This window comes from Rhineura floridana, chromosome 10 (genome assembly GCF_030035675.1).
Source record: "Rhineura floridana isolate rRhiFlo1 chromosome 10, rRhiFlo1.hap2, whole genome shotgun sequence".
Classification (NCBI taxonomy): domain Eukaryota; kingdom Metazoa; phylum Chordata; class Lepidosauria; order Squamata; family Rhineuridae; genus Rhineura; species Rhineura floridana.
In genome coordinates this window covers 62655274-62675816 of record NC_084489.1, presented here as the reverse complement: position 1 = coordinate 62675816, position 20543 = coordinate 62655274, and the positions used below count along the sequence as shown (strand labels likewise).

General features: G+C 42.3%; 1 long non-coding RNA gene across 3 annotated transcripts in view; it reads right to left on the bottom strand.

Moving 5' to 3' along the window:
• Positions 1-4144: 4144 nt before the first annotated feature.
• Positions 4145-20543, bottom strand: part of LOC133364891 (uncharacterized) — a 52519-nt gene continuing 36120 nt past the window's right edge. For all 3 annotated transcript variants that reach the window (XR_009758047.1, XR_009758045.1, XR_009758046.1), the window contains exons 4-5: positions 16587-16686; positions 4145-5446 (exon numbers count right to left, since the gene is read on the bottom strand). This is a non-coding gene — a long non-coding RNA (uncharacterized LOC133364891). The remainder of the gene's footprint in view (positions 5447-16586; positions 16687-20543) is intronic.

Here is a 20543-nt window from a genome sequence, read left to right as displayed (position 1 = left end):
TTTAAACAGAAAAACAGACTTTCAGACTATGTCCTTCAAGTGATTAGTGATGGAGTCGAATTTCTGTCTGGAAAGCCAAGGGGCAAACTGGCTTCTATTTGTGAAGCATTGTTTCTTGTTCCCCAGCCCGCGCGAGCTCCACCTACTAAAAGAATACGGCATTGATGACCTTCCACCCACTTGTAAACACACAGACTTCATGACTTCTCCCACACTCCATACCTTTGGTAAACTTCCAAAAGGAAAAAAAAGAAAAGAATGACTCTTTGATGCTTTCCACACTGTGCTGATGCCATAATTAAACTGTCTGATTAGGGAGAAAGCAACCACAGCTTACAACGGATGTACTCATATCCTGTTCAGATTTACACGAACAAAGAAAAGCTGCCACCACCTCCTGCCTTTCACTCACTGTCTCGTACCTGTTTTAACCCAACAGACATGGCTCTTGAGGGCAATGCTAATCTTTGGAATTCTCCCAGCTCATATCCAATGGTACCACACCAACTCTGTCATCTCTACAGCACTTTAACGGTGCACATTGCTTCACAATCCTTCTCTTATTTCCATCAAAAGAAACCCCACAGCTAACAGGGTGACCAAGTGTGGTCAGAGTGTAAGACTAGGACTGGAGAGTTGCAGGTTCAAATCCCAATCCAGCCAGGAAACTCAGTGGGTGATCTTGGGTCAGTCACTATCTTACAGCCTAACCTACCCCACAGGATTGTTGTAAGGACTAAAAGGGGAGGGAGAGCCTTGCCCTTCTTGGAGGAAAGGTGGGATATAAATAAATAAAATAAATGATAATATTTGTGTTTTGCAGATTGAACTCAGACAGGGAAGGGTGTGATGTGCCAAAAAGATACTCCCTGACTTCAGCAAATGCAGAATTTGAACCCAGGGCTCGTAAGGCTAACTTAGTTTAACAACTTTGCCATTCCACACTCACTCTGCCTATCACATTGTGGGAATGTTTCAAACAAGCAGAATGAACCGCATGGAAAATAATTCTAATTATTTGGGGCATGCAAAATAATTGGCTCCATTGTAAAGAAGACTGTCCAAGTTTGCTATAAGGAGCTTTTTCATATTGAGTCAGACTATTGATCCATCTAGTCTAGTATCTTACACGTTAACTGGCAGCAGCTCTCTACATTCTTGGGAAGAACTTTCTGTCAGACCAGTTATCCAATGATGCTTAACTAGAGTTAATTAGACTTGCCAGAGACTATGCCAGGAACTGAACTGGTCACTTTCTACCTGCATATCAGCTTCAGTAACACTGTGAAAGAGGCTCTCTAATTCCAGGGTGATTTTACCAATGGAAGCATCTTTATCCATTGATATGCTCATGACTTCGATAACTACCATTTCAATTGGTTGTATGAAAGATAGGTTGGGAATAATTGACAATTTTAAATACAACCAGTGGAGGCAAGCTAGAACTAGAGTTTAGGGCTCCTTGCATGTTAGCTATGGGTCCACACTAGGATGGCCATTTGTGAATCACTGACGCTTCAGTAGCTTCAGAACTTGAATCCGGAGCTTCAAAATTTAAATTGAAAGAGAGGACTAAAGGGGACACAAATTTGCATAGGCCTATTTATATGCATAGATGCACATTTAGAAATGATTACTATAATTCAAGCCAAAATGCAATACATCTCACCACAGTGAGAGTGTGCCTGCTGCCCAGGTGCTAACTGTTAATGGGCAACTTCAAGGCTCCTGCTGTCCATTCTTATGGTTCTACTGGACTTGGACAGGCCTTCAAAGAGAACCCTCCTTCAAACAGCGAACTGTCCCCTGTGCCGTAGGTCATACGGCCAACCTACTATCTCCTCATATTTGCACCAATGAATGGCAATGCCTGTGGCAAGCTGGCTGGGGGAGTCTGGTAGCCATGCAAGATGCTGTTATCTTTGGGAAAGAAAGATGAGACATTTGACATTTGCATCCTGCATCCTAACAAAAGATGGGCTGCAGATACTGTAGTAAGCCATCCTAAAACAGGGATGGGAAACCTGTGGCCGTCCAGATAAGGTTGGACTCCAACTCACATCAGCCTCACCAATGATCAAGGGCCGACAGGCGTTATAGTCTAGCAACAGCTGGAGGACCACAGTTTCCCCACCGCTGCCCTAATATAAAAATCCTTTTAAGGATTGAAAGTCAGCTTCACAGCGGATTTCAGTGCTACAAAAAACAGGGATATAAGTTATTTGTTGTTTTGCATTCTCTCTTTCTCCATGACACACAAATCATCTATATGGGCTGCCGCTGAGCTCCCATGCCTGGGCTTTGGAAGGAGCTACATTTCATCTTGCTTCCATCAGAGGTAAGAAGTGTGCTCCATTAAAAAGCAAGTGAAACAGATATATTAAACCCCCAGGCATTACTGCAGGGCACAGAGGGTTAAATGGAACTAGAAATGAAATGGACAAGCACTTTGAAAAAATCAGACTTTAAAATCAGGCCACATCCTGCTAAGGTTTAAATGCATTCAAAAGTGTGCATCTGTTATAAATTGTATTATACCTTTCCGCCATCTGCAACACAGAGAAATGCCATAAAACCATGTTAAGTCCCATCATTTTATAGCACCTGAAGCAGAACATCCTACTGAGCAGGGGAAATTAAAGTATTTTTAGCCTCCTCTGTATAAACAGTAAGGATATACTGAATATAGATGTATCCACTTAGCAACACCTCTTTGGCGAGAACATGGCAGGATTGAAGGTGCAAGCAATAAAACAGATACACCACTTTGTCTAGAAAATGTCCATTTCCCATTATGTTATAGCTAAACCAAGACAGAGAATGGTAGGTCTTGTTCCTTGATGCATTATAGTTTATAAATTCAAGTTATCATAAATTCCGTTCTGCAATGCTACCAGGCACTAGAATCAGAAGAACAAGGAGCTATAAAGTTAAGAACCCTTGGCCATTACATACCAATTATCTTTGAAGATGCTTTTCAGACACTTCCTGTTCAAAAACCACAAATTCAGAAGGACAATACAGTCCAGCTATTTGCAGTCTGTATGTACATAATCCGGGTGCACCTTGATGGGTGCTGCACACCTACGCAAACTGAGGCCTGATGTGACCCATCAGCATCACTTTTAATTTGTCGCATCAACGAAAGCCCAGAAACAATATAGCTAGAGCATTGCAAAATATTTTAATAAATTAATGCCGCTGATCTTTAACTTTTCTGTAGAATTTCTCTGTGGATTGCTCAGGGCCCATTTTGTACCTGAATTTAAGGGCTGATTCTGATGCAACATTAGTGGCCATATGAAATTATCCTGCTAGCACATTATGAGGAAATGTTAAATGGGTAATGTTTTCTGGGGTAATACAGTGTGCGGCATACATAAATCCAACTAATGTGATTGTCGCAGGAAAAGTTGTTTGGCAGTACCATTTTTAAAAAAGCAACTTTTCCACATTTATGTGTGAATGGGATGACTACAACAAGCCAAACATTATTTGGGATTGGCTGATATATTCTATTCTCACAAATTAGTGTATTTTCAATTCCTCCATAGGACTCAGCAATGAAACTTCCCAATAGGTTTTTCTTACCTTCAGACCAATTTCCACTTAATCTCATAGGTGTTGTCAGGAGCAGTAAAAATCAGGCTGCTTCACACAGAATGTGATGAGAAAATATGAATTAATTTAGGAGGAGGTGGCAGCTCAATAAACCACAGTCATAAAAGCAACTTCTTTTATGCAGTTTAAGCGCTCTTTGTTCCTAATCTATTCTCTTTAAATTATGCAATATATGGGGACTGAAACTCAAGGTTTAGAGAGCTTGACATTCATTTTGTTACCTATTCTCTCTCTCCTCCTTCTCCTGCTAAACATTTCACTTCTGCTACTTAGGGCTCAATTTTAAGTGTATTTATTCAGAAGTACGTCCTATTTATATCAATGGGAATTACTTCCCAGTAAGTATACTATGGTTTGCAGCTTCAGCTCAGCTACAGGCACTTTAAGGTTTTATGTATCACTATATTTAAAACAAATATAATATCTTCAGTTAATTGTTTTAAAGTGCCATAATGATCATTTTTATTCAATTTCTTAGACCCCTTCTAACAACAATCTCAATGAAACATACAACATTGCAGGAAACAATATTTTTAAAGAGCAATAAGAAGCAAACAATATTAAAAATATACCAAGATTAAAAACTAGAATACACTAAGTTTAATGAACATAGAGTAACAACTGTAAATAAAATGCTTTTGAAAACTGCAGCTATCACTTACAATAAATTTCTGGTAAAACGTCATTTATTTTTCTTCTAATTTCACAGTTTGGCCACAGCTTTTGAAAAGCCACAAATCTCCCTTAAAAAGCACCAGGAGACAAAGCTCTGCCGCTACCACCACACTCACTCTCAAAGGAGTACACTGGCTTAGTGAACTCAGAAAGCAAAATGTCTCTGTTCTCCAATGGTTATTTGTACACCCCAAGTGAAATGGAAGTGTCTGTCAAGGCAAAAAAAAATGCAGAAAAGGAGCCACAATACAAAACAGTTCACAAAACTGACAAGTGACAAAACCCTTAAGGCTGTGCTGCCCCTCTTTGGAACAAGCAGCTCAGTGGGGAAAACCAGGGGGGAAACAGGAAACATAGAATTCTCTCCTCATTGCATATACCAATGTACATAATCTGGGTGCACCTTGATGGTGCTGCACACCTACACAAACTGAGGCCTGATGTGGCCCATCAATAGCACCCAATCAAATACATCCCCTTTTGATTATATGAGGAGACAGCTTGAGGAAAGGTGGGGCCAATACCTCTGTGGCAAGGACCTGTTCCACATGCATATTTACTTATTCTACTTAATAGCCAAATTAAGAGACCATTTTTCCTTCATTACACAGTAGTCACAAGGTGATTTCCAACATAATATCTAAAAACCTAATACAAATAAAACAAACTCATCCAATACCAACAAGATAAAATCCAATATAAACGCATAACAAGGAGAAACAGCAGCAAGCCAAACAGACTGGTATAAAGCCTCAATTACAAACAAAGTAATTAAATTCCTCCAAAAGCCTGAAAGAACAAGTATGTTTTATTCAGGCATCAGAAGCTTAACAACTGTGTAGCCACCTGCATCTCCAGGGGGAGTGAATTCCATCTTTGCAGTGCTCCTACAGACAAGTGATGGCCCTGCCTTGTGTCCCGTGTTGTGCGAACCATGCCCACCGGTGAGTCAGCAAGTAGCCCCCCCTCCCCCCGAGACCAGTTCTCAGAGCCTGGACTGGTCTATGTAGGGAAAAGGTGCTCCAACTAGTCATCTGGTCCCAGGATGTTCAAGGGGTTATCCATGGCCAATGATCAGGAATGATGAGAGTTGTAGTCCTAAAACATCTGAAAGGCCAGAGTTTTACACTATCAGCCTGAAGGATTACTCCTGGGAAATGGGGGGGGGAGGGGGGAGGAGAGAGAGAGAGAGAGAGAGAGGTAAAAATAGTGTATCACTGCTGGCTTGTAGCAGGGGTTGCAGGACTCATGCGCTTAAGAGAGCATTTGGAAACCAACGTCCAGATGGAGGAGGAGGAGTTGGAGTTATATGCCTCATACACAATGGGCTCTAGGCAACTTACAACAGATATAAAAACATACAATATAAAGCAGATTCAAAAACATCCAATATAAAACAAATTTCAAACATAAATTTTTTAAACCTCCGCCCCAAAATCAGACAGCACATACCAAGGGTCAAAGGCCTGAGGGAAAAGGAAGGTCTTTGCCTGGCACCTAAAGATGGATAAAAAAGGCAGCAGGAATGCTTCCTTGGGATAACATTCCAGAGCCGGGGGACCACCCCTGAAAAAGCCTGTTCTCGTGTTGCCACCCTCTGAGCCTCCTGTGGAGGGGACACATGAAGAAGGGCCTTAGATCACAAACACAGGGTTCAGGTTGGTTCATACAGCGAGAGGCGGTCCTTGAGATATTGAGGTCCTGAGTCACATAAGGCTTTATAGGTCAAAACCAGCACTTTGAACTGAGCCCAGAAACTAATTGGTAGCCAGTGCAGCCGTGTCAGAATTGATGTTATGTGCAGAATGACTTACCCCAGTCAATGAACTGGCCACTGAATTCTGCACTAGCGGTAGTTTCTGTTTGAACTGTCTTCAAAGGCAGCCCCACATATAATGCACTGCAGTAGTTGAACCTAGATGTTACCAGAAAGTAGACTATCCCTGCCTAGATAGGAGTGCAGCTGGACTACCAGCTGAATCTGATGGAAGACACCCCACACCACCAAGGCCACTTGAGCCTCAAGTGACAATAATGGATCCAGGAGTACCCCAAAGCTATGTACCTGCTCCTTCAGAGGGAGTGTAACCCATCCAGAGTGGGCCACAACCTATCCATCTGGTCTAGTGAACCACCCACTAACAGTGTTTCTGGACTTGTCTGGATTAAGCTTCACTTTATTGGTTCTTGTCCAGGCCATTATCGAGGCAAGACACTGCATTGGCGTTTATTGGATGTTTAATTTTTTTGTTTTTGTTTTAATTAAGTATTGTTATTATTGTGAGCCACCTAATGGGCAGAATGAGGCTGGATAGAAACATTTTTATGTTTTTTAAGCCAAACAAGATCGCAGGTTCAGTTCCCCGCAATGTCCCTATAAAAAAGATATCTGAAGTGGAATTGTGAAATATCCAAATATTTTAAAGCAGCGCTAGCCGTTGTGGTACCCTCCAGATGTTTCAGAACTACAATTCCCATCAGCCCTAGCCATCATAGCCAGTAGTCAGGAAGGATGGGAGATGTAGTCCAAAAAATTTGGAGGACACCACATTGGCTACCCTTGCTCTTAGACAGACCCTGCCCACTGTAGATCACAACACGTGATCTGACTCATAAGACAGCTGCACATGTTCAGTATTCAATACGTTCCATATGTATTAACAGGATGAACTTTCAGGCCTTTTTCACATATTTTCTGCAAACTTTTTGGAACTCCTTAAAATGGAGCTTCTAGATTTCTTCGAAGCTCTAGGCAAACACCACCGCAAGTAATCAATGAAGACAAAGCAGACACAATGCTTTCAGAACATATTAACTGCAGAAAATACTCCAAAGCTGCTTTTCCCCCCAAAAAACAAAAATCTATCAAATCTTTACAGTGGGTCTCTAGCCTTTGCAAACTTATAGACAAGCCAAGTGATGGAAAGGATGTTGTGGGAAAGTGTCACATTATCTCCTCGCATTTTCTCTCTTACACCCCACAATACCCCCAAAGGTATTGTACATGTACCATGTTCAGCATGGGCCCTTTGAAAAATATTGTCTTTAGTACCTTTCATAAATTTAATTCTACAGAGTTCTTCCACTCCCAGAATTCCTAAGCCACTCCCTGCTTGCCTTCCCAAATAATCCAGAAAGCTGTTTGTGTCCATCTGGAGATGTTTCAAGGTCAGAGAATGAGCCCTTAATTTATTTTTCCTTTTTGAAGAATGTTGTGATTGGCTTGCTCAAAACAGACTTACTTAAAATCTTCTTATCTTTTCAAACCATCAGAGACACCACATCGGTTGCACATTACTGAGTTTTTAAATAAGGCAGCAGGTAGACAAGAAGGCACACAAAACAATGCATATTGCTTGTCTTGACAAAACCTTTGTCTTAGTACTACTGAAGATTAAAAAGAATAAAATTTAAAACTTTCCCACAAAGAGGGCTACAGTATATGTGAATGACCAAATCTTGAAAATACTTTATATAATCAAGCATCCCTAAAAGATATGTTTGGGTTTCTAACAAAATCAACTTAAGCTACAGACCCAAGTGTCTTGTGGGCTCATCCAGCATTATAGATGGTCTTCTACCAGGGGGAAAATGCCCTCAGTAATTCATCCCACAGGTCTTGTTTAAAAAGCCAGTTATCTTGAGATAACACCTTAACTTCGTTCAGCCTTTGATTTGTTTTCACATTCAGTCGGTCAACTGAAAGGTGAAGTGAGATGAAAGCCAGGAAAAGTGACTGCAGATTGCTATATATTGTATCAGGATGAGGCTCCTGTAGAGACACATGACACAGTCCCAGGAAAGTTCAGCATTTTTAAGTCTCATCGATTTAAGCAAGGAGATAAGCACATGCCCTTCCGTTTAGAATCAATGCATATGCTTCCTACTGAAATCAATGGGCTGGATCATGTCCAGAGAAGAATCACAAGGAAAGATGTGCCCTGTGCAGATAACTGAACTGGGTATAATTGATGCATGTTAGGTGGGTCAGGATCATGCCCTCTTGCCCTATCCCCATGTGCTGATCAGCTCTTCTACGGTGTGCGTATATAGGCTGTTGCAAAAAGGGTCAGTCAGTGCATGAAGTTGGGGACAAGGCAGCAGAGGCATAGTTGTCCAGGATTGCAGGGGGGGGTCATATGAGCCAATCAGAGTGAATGGAGATGAGTCAGCCACTGAGAACACTCTTCTCAATAGCTAACCCACAGCCTCCCCTTTCATGCTGATTGGATCCTAGGGATGTTTTCTGTAGTGGAGTGTGGGCTCATGAGATGACAAGGAGAGCAAAGGAGCCAAGGGAAAGTGGAAAAGATGGTGTGGCTATGTGGAGATGTGGCATGACTATCATGAAAGGACCTTGCACTTCTGAATTTGCTGCTACAGTACTGCAAGGCAGGAGGCACGATCCTATTTCTCTCCCTCCCATATGAGACTGACAGTATATTGCATACCAATCCCAATGCTGTGGTGTAATGAAAACTGCACTTTAATGCACCTCTCTTATACAAGACCCCACCACAGAATCTCCTAGCCTGCATAATCCCAGCTCTAACCTAAGCTTACCTAACCACTGTCTGCTGTTTATAATAACATTCTGATGAAAGTAGGGAGAAATCAGCTGGACAAACATATTTCTCTTTTAGCCCATGTAACATCAAACAAACAAAACCTCACTTTTCTTTTTCTTCTTTTTGAGGAACGCTTTCCCAGAGTTCAAAGACTCCAACAGACATTCCAGCTGCAATAGTAAGCGTTTTACACAACTTAATTATTCTCCATTTTCCTGGCAGGCTGCAGAGAAAAATGAGCTCAGAATTGTACCACCTGTAAATACCCCAGTAGTTCAGCTCTATATTTAATGAAACGATTTATGAACCTGTCTGCTACTGCCCTCTGTTGGGCTGATGTCTGTTCTCCTTCAGTGTCTAATAGGGACAGGGAACAGATCCCCAACTCCTCTACCATCAGAACACAAAGCAAATTACCTTTACCCTCTGTGTGAACTAAGACACCACTATGCTGTCTGATGGTATTTTATAAAAGTTTTAAGTCCTCACTTGAGAATTACAAGTCTGTTGTTCCCCCTGATTGGATTATTCAGTGTAACAACTGACTCTCAGAATTTTGGTCACACAAGGCCAGGTACCCTCTCAAAAGAAACAAGGAAGAGGGACGACTCTGGTTTTAAAATAGGAGGTGCAGGGACATGACAGCCAGTGTCCTGTGGGCGTAACATTTGTAAAAAAGACTCTGCTAGGTTGCCTCACTGAGCTGACATTTTATCTTGAACTTGCATTCCAACATTCAAAGGGTTAAAGTAATAAAAATGCAAAAGTAACAGAACCACAAAAGGTAACAAAGTGCATCTTCTTCTTTCAACTATATCATTAAAGAAATGAGTTCTTTTCCCACTTGTATCTTCAAAAGGACTTTATGAAGTTCATTCTAAAGGTCAGCAAGCTCTAGTTTCATTTCACCAGTAGAACTAGCAAATTGCCTGATATATGAGTCTAGGATTTGTTCGGCAGCCTTGACTCATCTCAGCTGCTACTGCAGAAAATAGGAACAAAACAATCCCCTCAGTTATTGGGGGACCTGGCCAATGCATGCCTTTCAAAAAGGTAGCCAACTGGATTTTCTCAATGGAAACCCAACATATGTCCCCTTAATTTTATTTATTTATTTTATTTATTGAATTTCTTAGTCGCCCATCTGGCTGGCTATCCAGCCACTCTGGGAGACGTACAAAACAGGCATACAAACATAATAGACATTAAAAATCTGAAAACAATAACGATAAAACAACAAGGAGGGTCTATAACAATTACCCTTTCCTACTAGGAGTCCTCAAGGTCAGCTATAAGAATAGTCCCGAACTTAAACCTACTTTGGTCTACCAGGTTCATTCAGCATCCAAAGCTTACCAAGAAAGGGTTACAAGTGGTGCATTATGGGAACAGCTGCAGCACCAGGGAACTGGAGAAGACCTGCCCTGGGAGGGAGTACTGGAGCATCTGGATGCTGGCTTGCTAGCTCCTCTGGGTTGCTGTCTCTTGAGACAGCTGAGGTCTCGGGTAAGCGCTGCAAGGACTGGGACCCCCTGCCTGACCCCAACTCCAGAAAGAGGCTGCAGTCAATCTTGCAGCCTTTTGCATCAGCTCGTGGCTAGGTCAGGGGACATAAAAGCCTGGCTGCCCTTGGGTAGTGGGTCTGCCCCCGGTGGGGTTGTCCCCTGGGGAGTCCAATGAGTGAGGACTCTACCCCCTTTTATTTAAAAAAAATCTAGAGGAGATTGGTAGTGGGGAGGGCGTATGGCACATGTGTAGTTCCTGTGCAGGGTGAGAGCCTGTGCAGTGAACTGAACAATAGGAGAAAGTCGCCAGATGCCTTCAGAGTGAGTCTGCAACTGGCAGAAGGCTGGCCCTCCCTGGGAGTGAGATGGGGGGGGAGTAGACATGCCCTGTGTGAAAGATATTGAGTGAGTCTGACTGTTCCCAATTCTCTCAGACGCCTGCTGGGATAACTGGTTCAGGTAGGTTTTGTTGGTGGGCTCTTGCTGTGTACATATCAGGTGTTTAGGAGGAGCCTTAGTAAGGAGGAGCATGGGGCATGCCACCCCAATTTCAGTGATCATGGATAGAGGGAGGTACAGTCATGGGGGGGTGAGCTACCATAGAAGATGAGGGCAAGGCTATTTACGCCTTGTTCCTCACTCCTACTCCTCTCATAGACGAGTTCGTCGTTGCTTTTCTGCTGTGCCCACTGGCCTGTGTGTGCTGTTGTTTAACACCAGATCAGTATACAATAAGACCACACTCATGAAGATGCCGATTTGGTGTGCATTACTGAGACCTGGATGGGTGAGCTGGAAGGGGCTGCCCACCTGGATACTCGGTGCAACACCAGCACAGGCTGTAGTGATGGGGGGGGAGGAGTTGCTGTGGTCTACAGAACTTGCATCTCTGTCACCAAGAAACCACTCTGTCTTGGAGCTGCCTGTGAGGGCCTGCGACTGGTGTCGGGCCAAGAAGACAGTAAACTAAGGTTGCTGCTGGTGTATTGTCCACCCTGATGCCTGGCAGTTTCTCTGACCGAACTAGTGGAAGCTGTCTTGGCTATAGTATTGGAGGAGCCCAGAAAGATAGTCCTGGGTGATTTCAATGTCCATGCTGAGGCTGCCTCTAGTGCTCAGGACTTCATGGCCTCCATGACAACCATGGGGCTGTCTCTAGTTGTCACCGGCCCGATGCATAGGGCAGGGCATACCCTCAACTTGGTATGAAGAGGTGGTCTGGAGATGGGGGGGGTGGATGTCACCTCATTGTCATGGTCAGACCACTTCCTGGTGAAGTTTAGACTTATGGCTCCAATCCTCCCCTGCAGGGGTGGTGGACAGATCAAGATGTTCCACCCCTGGAGACGAATGGAATCCACTGGATTCCTGAATGCTCTGGTGGAGTCCCCAGTAGATAGAGCAGGTGACCCTGTTGAAGCCCTTGTCACACTGTGGAACAATGAAGGGCAGTGGGCTCTTAACATGTTTGCCCCCGAGCACCCTCTCCAACATTGTGGAGCCTGGTTTGCACCTTGGTACACTAGTGAGTGAAGGGCAATGAAATAGGCTGGATGACAACTAGAGCTCAAGTGACAAAAGACATGCTGTGAGGCTGATCAGGCATGAGTCAAACATCATAACCATGCCTACTGTGTGGTGATGAGGGCAGTGAAGAAGGCCCACTTCTCTGCCACCATCACATCCTCGAGTAGCCATCCAGTGGAGCATTTCCATATTGTCAGCGGTCTGTTAACATCAAGAAATTGAATTTTAGACCCTTCGGAGGCCCACTTAATTGTTTGAGGGTAACATTGCTTGCCTCCGTAGCAATCTTGATGCCCCATCCACATCTACTGTAGTCCCCAGTGAGGTGTCCAGTGCAACATCTGCTACAACTTCTTGGGATCAGTTGATGCGGCCTGATGATGTGGACAAGGTGCTTGCAAAGATGTGGCCAACAAGGTGTCCTCTCAACCCTTGCCCTTCTTGGCTTATTAAAGCTTGCTGAGGGGGTTTGACTGAATGCATCCAGGGTGTGGTCAATGCACCATTGCAGGAGGGAGTGGTTCCTGCTGCCCTGAAAGAGGGGGTGATCTGACCCCTCCTGAAAAGCCCACCCTGGACCCACTGGTTTGTGACAACTACCGCCGGGTTGCCAACACCCCCTTTTTAGGGAAGGTGATTGAGAGGGTTGTGACACAGCAACTGCAAGTACTCTTGGATGAAACAGAGTATCCTGACACATTCCAGTCTGTGTTCAAGCTTGGTTATGGAGCTGGATGGGCCTTGATCACCCTGATGGATGACCTTTATCAGGAGAAGGACAGGGGGAGTGCAACCCTTGATCTCTTGGCACCTTTTGCATTTAGCATGGTATCCTTCAGGGCCAACTTGGTGAGATGGGTGTTGGAGGCACTGTTTTACAGTGGTTCCATTCCTATCTCCAGGGTCGTCTTCAAAGAATAGCATTGGGTGATTTTCTTTTGGCCCCCTGGCAGTTGTGCTGTGGGGTGTGCAGGGTACCATCTTGTCCCCCATGCTCTTAAACATCAATATGAAGCCCTTGGGAGCAGTCATTAGGAGATTTGGGGCAAAGTGTCAGCAGTATGATACCCAGCTCTATTTCTGTGTAAAATCTGAATCAGGAGAGGCCGTGCAAGCCCTGGACCGCTGCCTAGACTCAGTGGTGGGCTAGATGACAGCCAATAAACTTACTCTGAATCCTAACAAGACAGAGGCGCTGTGGGCTGCTGGTTCTTCAGTCCAGATAATTGGTCAATTGTCTGCTTTGGATGGGGTCATACTCTCTTTGAAAGAGCAAGTCCTTAATCTGGAGGTGCTCCTGGATCCATCTTTGTCTCTAGAGGCCCAGATGACTTCAGTGGCTAGGAGTGCCTTTTACCAGCTTCGGCTGGTAAAACAGCTACAGCCGTTTCTGGACCAGGATAGTCTGACCATGCACTAGTAACCTCCAAGCTGGATTATTGTCATGTGTTATATGTGGGGCTGCCCTTGAGGTTGGTCTGGAAGCTGCAGCTGGTGCAAAATGTGGTGGCGAGACTGCTCACTGGGGCAGGGTATCGCCAACATGTCACCCCGCTGCTGAAAGAATGGCACTGGCTACCTATTAGCTACTGGGCTAAGTTCAAGGTTCTAGTTTTGGTGTACAAAGGCCTATACAGCTTGGGACCAGGATACCTGAAATACCATCTTACCCCTTATATACCCAGTCGATCACCAAGCTCTGTAGGTGAGGGCCTCCTGCAGATACCATCTTATCAGGAGGTCCATTCTATATAACATAGGAAGTGGACCTTTAGTGTAGTGGCACCTACCCTTTGGAATTCCCTTTCCTTAAATATTAGACAGGGCCATCTCTGCTATCTTTCCGGTGCCTTCTGAAGACCTTTCTCTTTCAACAAGCTTTTTAAGTAGAGACCTTATCACAGTCTGTGTCTGTGTTGGAATTTGTTTTTTTCAAGATGGTTTTAAGGCTTTTTTTTAAAAAAAGACGTTTTTAAAGATGTTTTGTTTTAATATGTTTTTAAGGATGTTTTGTTGTAATATATTTTAAAGTCTGTTTTTATTGTTTTAGAGCGTTTTTAGTGCTTTTGTTTGCTGCCCTGGGCTCCTACCGGGAGGAAGGGTGGGATATAATATAATATAATAAGCAAGGAACCATGAACGTAAGAACCCTCCTGGATCAGGTCAGTGGCCCATCTAGTCCAGCATCCTGTTCTCACAGCGGCCAACCAGATGCCTACGGGAAGGCCAAAGAAGGACCTGAGCACAAGAGCATTCACCCCACTTGAGATTCCCAGTAACTGGCATTCAGATGGCAGAGGCAGAACATAGCCATTGTGGCTAGAAGCCAGCGCTCTGAACCATATCTGGATTGTGCCAAATCATAGGGGGCATGGCCACAAAGGATTAGTCAGGTACCTACACACTGAGTCATCTCTTCACTGTTCAGGCTGAAGAACAAGCCTGCCCCATAAGCCTAAGGGCAAGGACACCCTTGTCACATGTCTTTGTCCTTCAATTTATGTTCTACACATATTCGCTTTTACATCCTGTTGGCATAATCTATTGTCCAAACTGAGACGCAAACTTCAAAGTTCACGTTCAACAGTTTTCTTTTCTTCTTTCCTTGGTGATTGTGGTTCATTGCTGGCTGACATTGAAAATATACAATACCAGAGCAGATATGACATAATACAAGAGCAATTTTGGTGTGCAAGTGAGTTCTTCCTTCTGCGGTTCTTCATCGCTCCGTGTTTCTTTCCAGTCTTACTTCATTTGCTTCTGAGAGATGTGGCTTCATACTCAGCCTACTAACTATGGATGGGAGGATCAGCCTATTTCGGTTTCTCATTTTTCCAATCTCTGACATTTCCAATATTCCAAATGGATAATTTCCAATTATCTATTTCTCTACATTTCTGCAGCAATTCATGGATTTTTTTAAAAAAATCCTCATGAAAATTTTTCAGCATTTTAGTGCAAGTTTCTCCTAATAAATACATTTTTGCATGCAGCTTTGACTAATATACACTTTTTTTTGCTGACCATCCGAATATAATGTGTCTCAGTTCTCATATTATTTTGGAAAGTGTGAATTTTATAAATTTGGCTTTAAATGCAAACTGAATCAAATTTCTCTCCCACCCTGCTACTGACACACATCAGAGTTGACTACAGACTGACAACAATAGGTCACAAAATGTATGGCTGATATATAGGAAAGTCTTCAATCTGGCAATTAGATAAAATCATACAATTAAATTCAAATTCAATCATACAAATTAGATAAAAGAATGTAGAAAAGAGAAACTCCTCCAAAGAAGCAGCCAAGATCTTCTAATATTCTGACAAGTTGTTAATCAAGAAACATATGGTACCACTTTAGCAAAACAAACCATCCAGACCACTCTCTGTTTACATGGCCTTTTCCTATAAAAGTATTTTCCAGACTCTGCCATGGATAGGGAACAAAATTACAGTTATTTTTCATCCCCATATTCAAGTAAACTACTCATTAACTATAAATCAACTAAAGTCTAGTAGATCAGCAGTTCTGAATTTTAGGCAGTAACAAGGGGGCAGATGACAGAGATAGACACATTTAGCAAAAATACTCTGTAACAAATGGTTCATGACTGCAGTCATCTTATACAAATCCTCTCTTTAATTGGGATTTCTACAAGGCATAAATGGACCTGATAAAAATAGAATTCTTTCCATCAGAAAAAATCCTATGAAAGTTCAAGAACACAAAATAGTTTTGGCACCTTAAAGACACAAATAGTAGCTGGTTGTATCAGAGCAAACAACTTACTTCATCAAAGCATTAAATGAGACTGAGTGGCAGGAAGTTATTCTTACATATATGATAAATCAATCAAGAGCTTTGTTAGCTATTTTCAGTGCTATCATATATGTTTCTCCAGCTAAAGTCTGCCACACTATTGCCAACAAAAGTAAATTTGAAGATTATAGAGTAGTTAGACAAAAGATTTGCTCTGAGGTGCACAGTAGTGTAGTGGCAAATTCAGATGTGCAGGGTCCCTTCACATTAATCACAGCCATGCCCCCTCCCCGTTTTTTTGCTGTGGGGTTGAGAATGAGATCTTTGTTAATGCCTAGGAACCAATACTCATGAAAGAGGAGAGTGCTAGCACTGAGAAGAGTCTTCTCATCACTTGACTCACATCCTTTCACTCTGATTGGCTCCAATCAGCAGGAAAGGACAAGAAAACATGTTAGAAGACTCTTCTCAGTAGTTAACATACTTTTGTTTATTAAGGATGGGAGACAAAAGGCAATGGATGCAGCTTCTAAACATGCATCATGGCTTCTTGGGCACCCCTAATACTTACTGCTGGTTCTTCTTACCTCCCAAAAGCTTCTCCCCAGAAAGAGAAAGGGGCTATTTGGAACAGCCTTCAATGCAGCTTTATTTAAAAAGTGTTCTCTCTCTTCTTGCTTAAAACTCTGAGACAGCTCACAACATGACTAGAACATACAGTGTCATAACACACTGCTTCTAAACAAATAAACAAAGGTGCCCTACCCCTGAATGTCTGGACGGCCAAATTTACATCCATATGGTAGGCAATGTTGCCTCATTAAATTTCTGATGTAAGATCATTCTTGTAAAACTCACTCAGTGGAAAAAAATAATCTTGATTTCTTTGATTTAAAAAGTATGTTTAGATCCTAAAATAGCACTTACTTATGCTTTCAACATCCTTGTACTGCTTTCATCCACATATACCAGTCATCTGTTAGGACTTGCATGGTATTTAAACGTACTGTCCAGCTTCATTGTAGCTCTGTGGGTATGTTTAGTTTAGAGAAGAAACAATTAAGAGATGATATGATAGACATCTTCAAATATTTAAGGGACTCTCATATAGATGATGGAGCAAATTTGCTTTCTATTACTCTAGAGAACCCAGACCAACAGGTTCAAATTAGAAGAAACGGGATTTAGACTAAGATTAAGAGGAACATCCTAACATTATGAACTGTTTAACAGCGGAGCAGATTGTCTCAGAAAATGGAGACTCCTTCATTAAAGGTTTTTAAGCAGAGGCTGGATGGTCACCTATCAAGGATGCCGTGATAGTGGGCTTCCTGCACCAGCAGACTGTTGGACTAGATTACCTTTTTGATCCTTTCCAATTCTATAATTCATCATATTGAACCACTGGCTTTTCCTCATAACCACTAACGTTTTGGACAAATTGGATAGATATGGAGAAAATAGCCAGTTCTGTACAGTAGCACAGTCCTCAGTGGCCACTGATGTATAAAGAAAGAGACTGGCTGGGAACATCCTTTTAAGAATACTAAGTGCAATCAGGAGCACAAAGGTGTGTGGAGAAGCATTCTCAGTGACTGCTTCTGAGTTCTGAACTTCCCTTGTGCTGGAGCCTGGAGACTCACCAAAGTGTATCTTCCAGCAGAGGTGTAATTGTAAGAATTATTTTTTCAAATAACAACAACCAGTGCTTTTTTGTGACAGTACTCACTGGTACTGAGTACAGTCACCCCTTTTTTTTCCTGCCCATGGCAGCCATTTTGTGCTGGTACTGGCATTCTTATCAAGAGATGAGCACCAGCAGCTCATTTTTTTTTAAAAAAAACATTGATGATGATGATGATGGTTAGCAGAGATTTAATTAGGCTCTTTGGAAGCACTGGAAGTTCTGCAATTAACACACGGCCTAGTTCTGACATAGCAACCTTGGTCAAGGCTTGCAATTATTGGGGCTCCCTCCTCTCCTTCCCCTCTACCCTTCACATGCAAACTTTCAGGGGTGGTGGTGCTTTTGTTATTAATTCTTCTAAGTTTTCTTATTTGATTTTTTCAAAAACATAACCAAACAGGGTAGGAAGGGTACATATCTGCTCACATTGGAAGTAAGTAAAAACATTTTATGAGAAGTATTATAGCTCATAGTTAATGCAATTTTTATCTGCATACTTCTTCTGTATATACATGCTAATGGTTAAGTGCCCAATTGATGCTGCCTCTGATACACTAACCTCCAGGTTTGTTAAACCAAAGTTTCCTCTTACCGTCACTGGAAAACTGTGGTTTAATCTCTGACGACAGACTAGGATATAAAACTAGGATCACATCCATCTTTAAGCTTCAGCCACAATCACTATCCGAAACTGTAAAATGGGAGTAATATTACTGGCCTATCTATTGTTGATGATTACTGACATTATGTCTCTGATACACTTAACTGTGATTTGTTAAGATAAATGAAACATGTCAGCTTCACAAGGCCCTTATCAGGGTTACCTCAACCTTAAGGGACTGTGTCATTCATGTTGTTGTAGCAGACCCATGAACAGAACCATTTGACTCGCCAACACACCGAAAAAGAATTCAAAAACTCTGAGAAGGTAGTGACTATCATGGTGTTCAGACTAGCAAGACTGCCAGTTGCCTTTCATCCTGGTTTTTAGATAAAGAAACACATTCCAGTTGTCTGATTCAGTTTCATAGTGAGCCCAGCGTGATGTCTGATGTTCTATGCGAGTGTTAACAGACAATCTCTCACTGACAGATCACAGTTGTATTATGCCATTTCCTTTCTCTTAGAAATACATATGCTGAGAGAGATATATAATATAGCCTAAAGCTACATGCTAAAACCTCATTTTTATTTAAAAATGTGTTGATATTTTGTAATATATAAAGTATTAAACTACTTTATATCCTATCCTATCTCTGATCTATAAATACATATTAGAGATTAAGGATGAAAATCCTAACCAGGTTGCAAGGGAGTAAGCTACACTGGACACAGAGCGCTTACTGCTGCATAAACATACAGAGGACTCTGCTGTAAATCTGACAATCAAAATGCAGTGCTGAATCTGAAAAATAAAATACACATGCAATGTTAAGGAGTAATGGGCCTCAAAAGAAATTAAAAGAAAAAAGAAAAAATGAATACATTTGGAATAAAGAAGAGGCAAAGGTGGAGATGTGGGGTATAATGTATGTAAGACATCTGACGATATCTGTACAAACATTCAGGAAGGTCCAACCAGATTTGCTCACCAGACTCTTCCAAAAGTCCAGGATGTCCTCCATGGTTTCTAGTTGATTAGTTTCAAACAAACCATAGTTTGGATGACACAACGGATTGTGGTTAAGCAAAACCAGAAGCTTCTGAATGCCACTTTGTGCCCATATTGAAGAAGGAAAGAGCACCTAAGCATGAGGCACCACACAAAACTATTGCAGCATTGTATATTGGACCTCTTGGTGAAGTTATCTCATGGCTATTCAATCTGGTCATTAAATATTTAGGTAATTATGAAGAATGATGCCCAAATCTGTTTGTTTGTCTATTCTCTTAATATCTGTGCAGCACCTAGAAAACTTTAGGCACATGATGGTGGTGGTGGTGGTGACGATGATGACCACAGGATTCTTGTCTGATACTGAGTCAGACCTTTGATCCATCTAGCTCAGGACTATCAGGACATTAATCAGCAGAAACTTTCTGCGGTTTCAGACAAGGGTCCCTCCCAGTCCTAGCTGAATAAGCCAGGGATTGAACCTGGGGCCTTTCTCATGAAACACATATGCTCTTTCACTTAGCTGTGGCCCTTTCCCTTTATTATTAATAATAATAATGCCTACATTACCTGTGAGTGTTTTTAGCAACATCCAACCCACTTTAAGAACCCCACAGACTGGAAAAGCTGTCTATAAACATACATAAATAAAAATGGTTCTTAAGAGAAAATTGTCAAAGAATTGTCCCCCTGGGGTCCCTTGCCCTCAGCACCCCAAGGGGGGTCCTTTGCTTCCAAGAACAGTCCCAACTCCTTTGGGTCTCTGCTTCCCAGGCAAAAACTTTTCCTCCTTCAGGAGTAATTAATTAGTAGTACTGCCACCACCCTTCTTCCTTCTGATTCCTTTCTCTGAGAGAAGGGACCTCAGAGGTCTTTGTAAATACTGACGGGATTAACCCTCATTAATAAAGGTAAACGGTAAAAGGTAACATCCAGCAATCAAGGACTAAATTTAGAATCTTTAGTTCCAAGCCAATACACACCATTTATAAAAAGATAGTTTATTTAAAAGTGAATGAGATGGTATATACAAAAGAGTGAGCACCGGTTTGTTTCCTTAAAGCTAATCACCCTCAGATGGGTTACACGAGGTACATTGGCATAACAAAGGGGAGAGGTTCAATACAGACAAAGGAATACAACAAAGGTCTATCTAAGCTAAGATCCTATATTTACTGCAGAGTTGCCTGGTTCCCCAAAAAGCCTCTGTCAACTTCCATGAGTCAAGGTAGATGAAAATAGGGGAACTGACTTGAAAGATCATCCTTCCTTTTTTATGGGGTTTAACAGTCAACAAGGAGGGGGGAAAGCAAATAGCCATATTCCACTCCTGCCGGGATCTATTCCTTTGAAGTCTTTGAAGATAAAGGAGCTAGACAGCATCACCCAGGGGTCCTGATCTACAACACCCCCTCTTCCTGACTTTTAATTCCAGGAAGCCGATAAGGGATAACAGCTAAGGATCAGTTGCATCCCCTTGCAAGGTTGCAAATTGACTGTCTGACACTGAGCTTCGGATCTCCCCCAGTAGGGAGTCCTAGGGAACCACAGACTCCCAGAATTCTCTCTGGTTGATCCATTC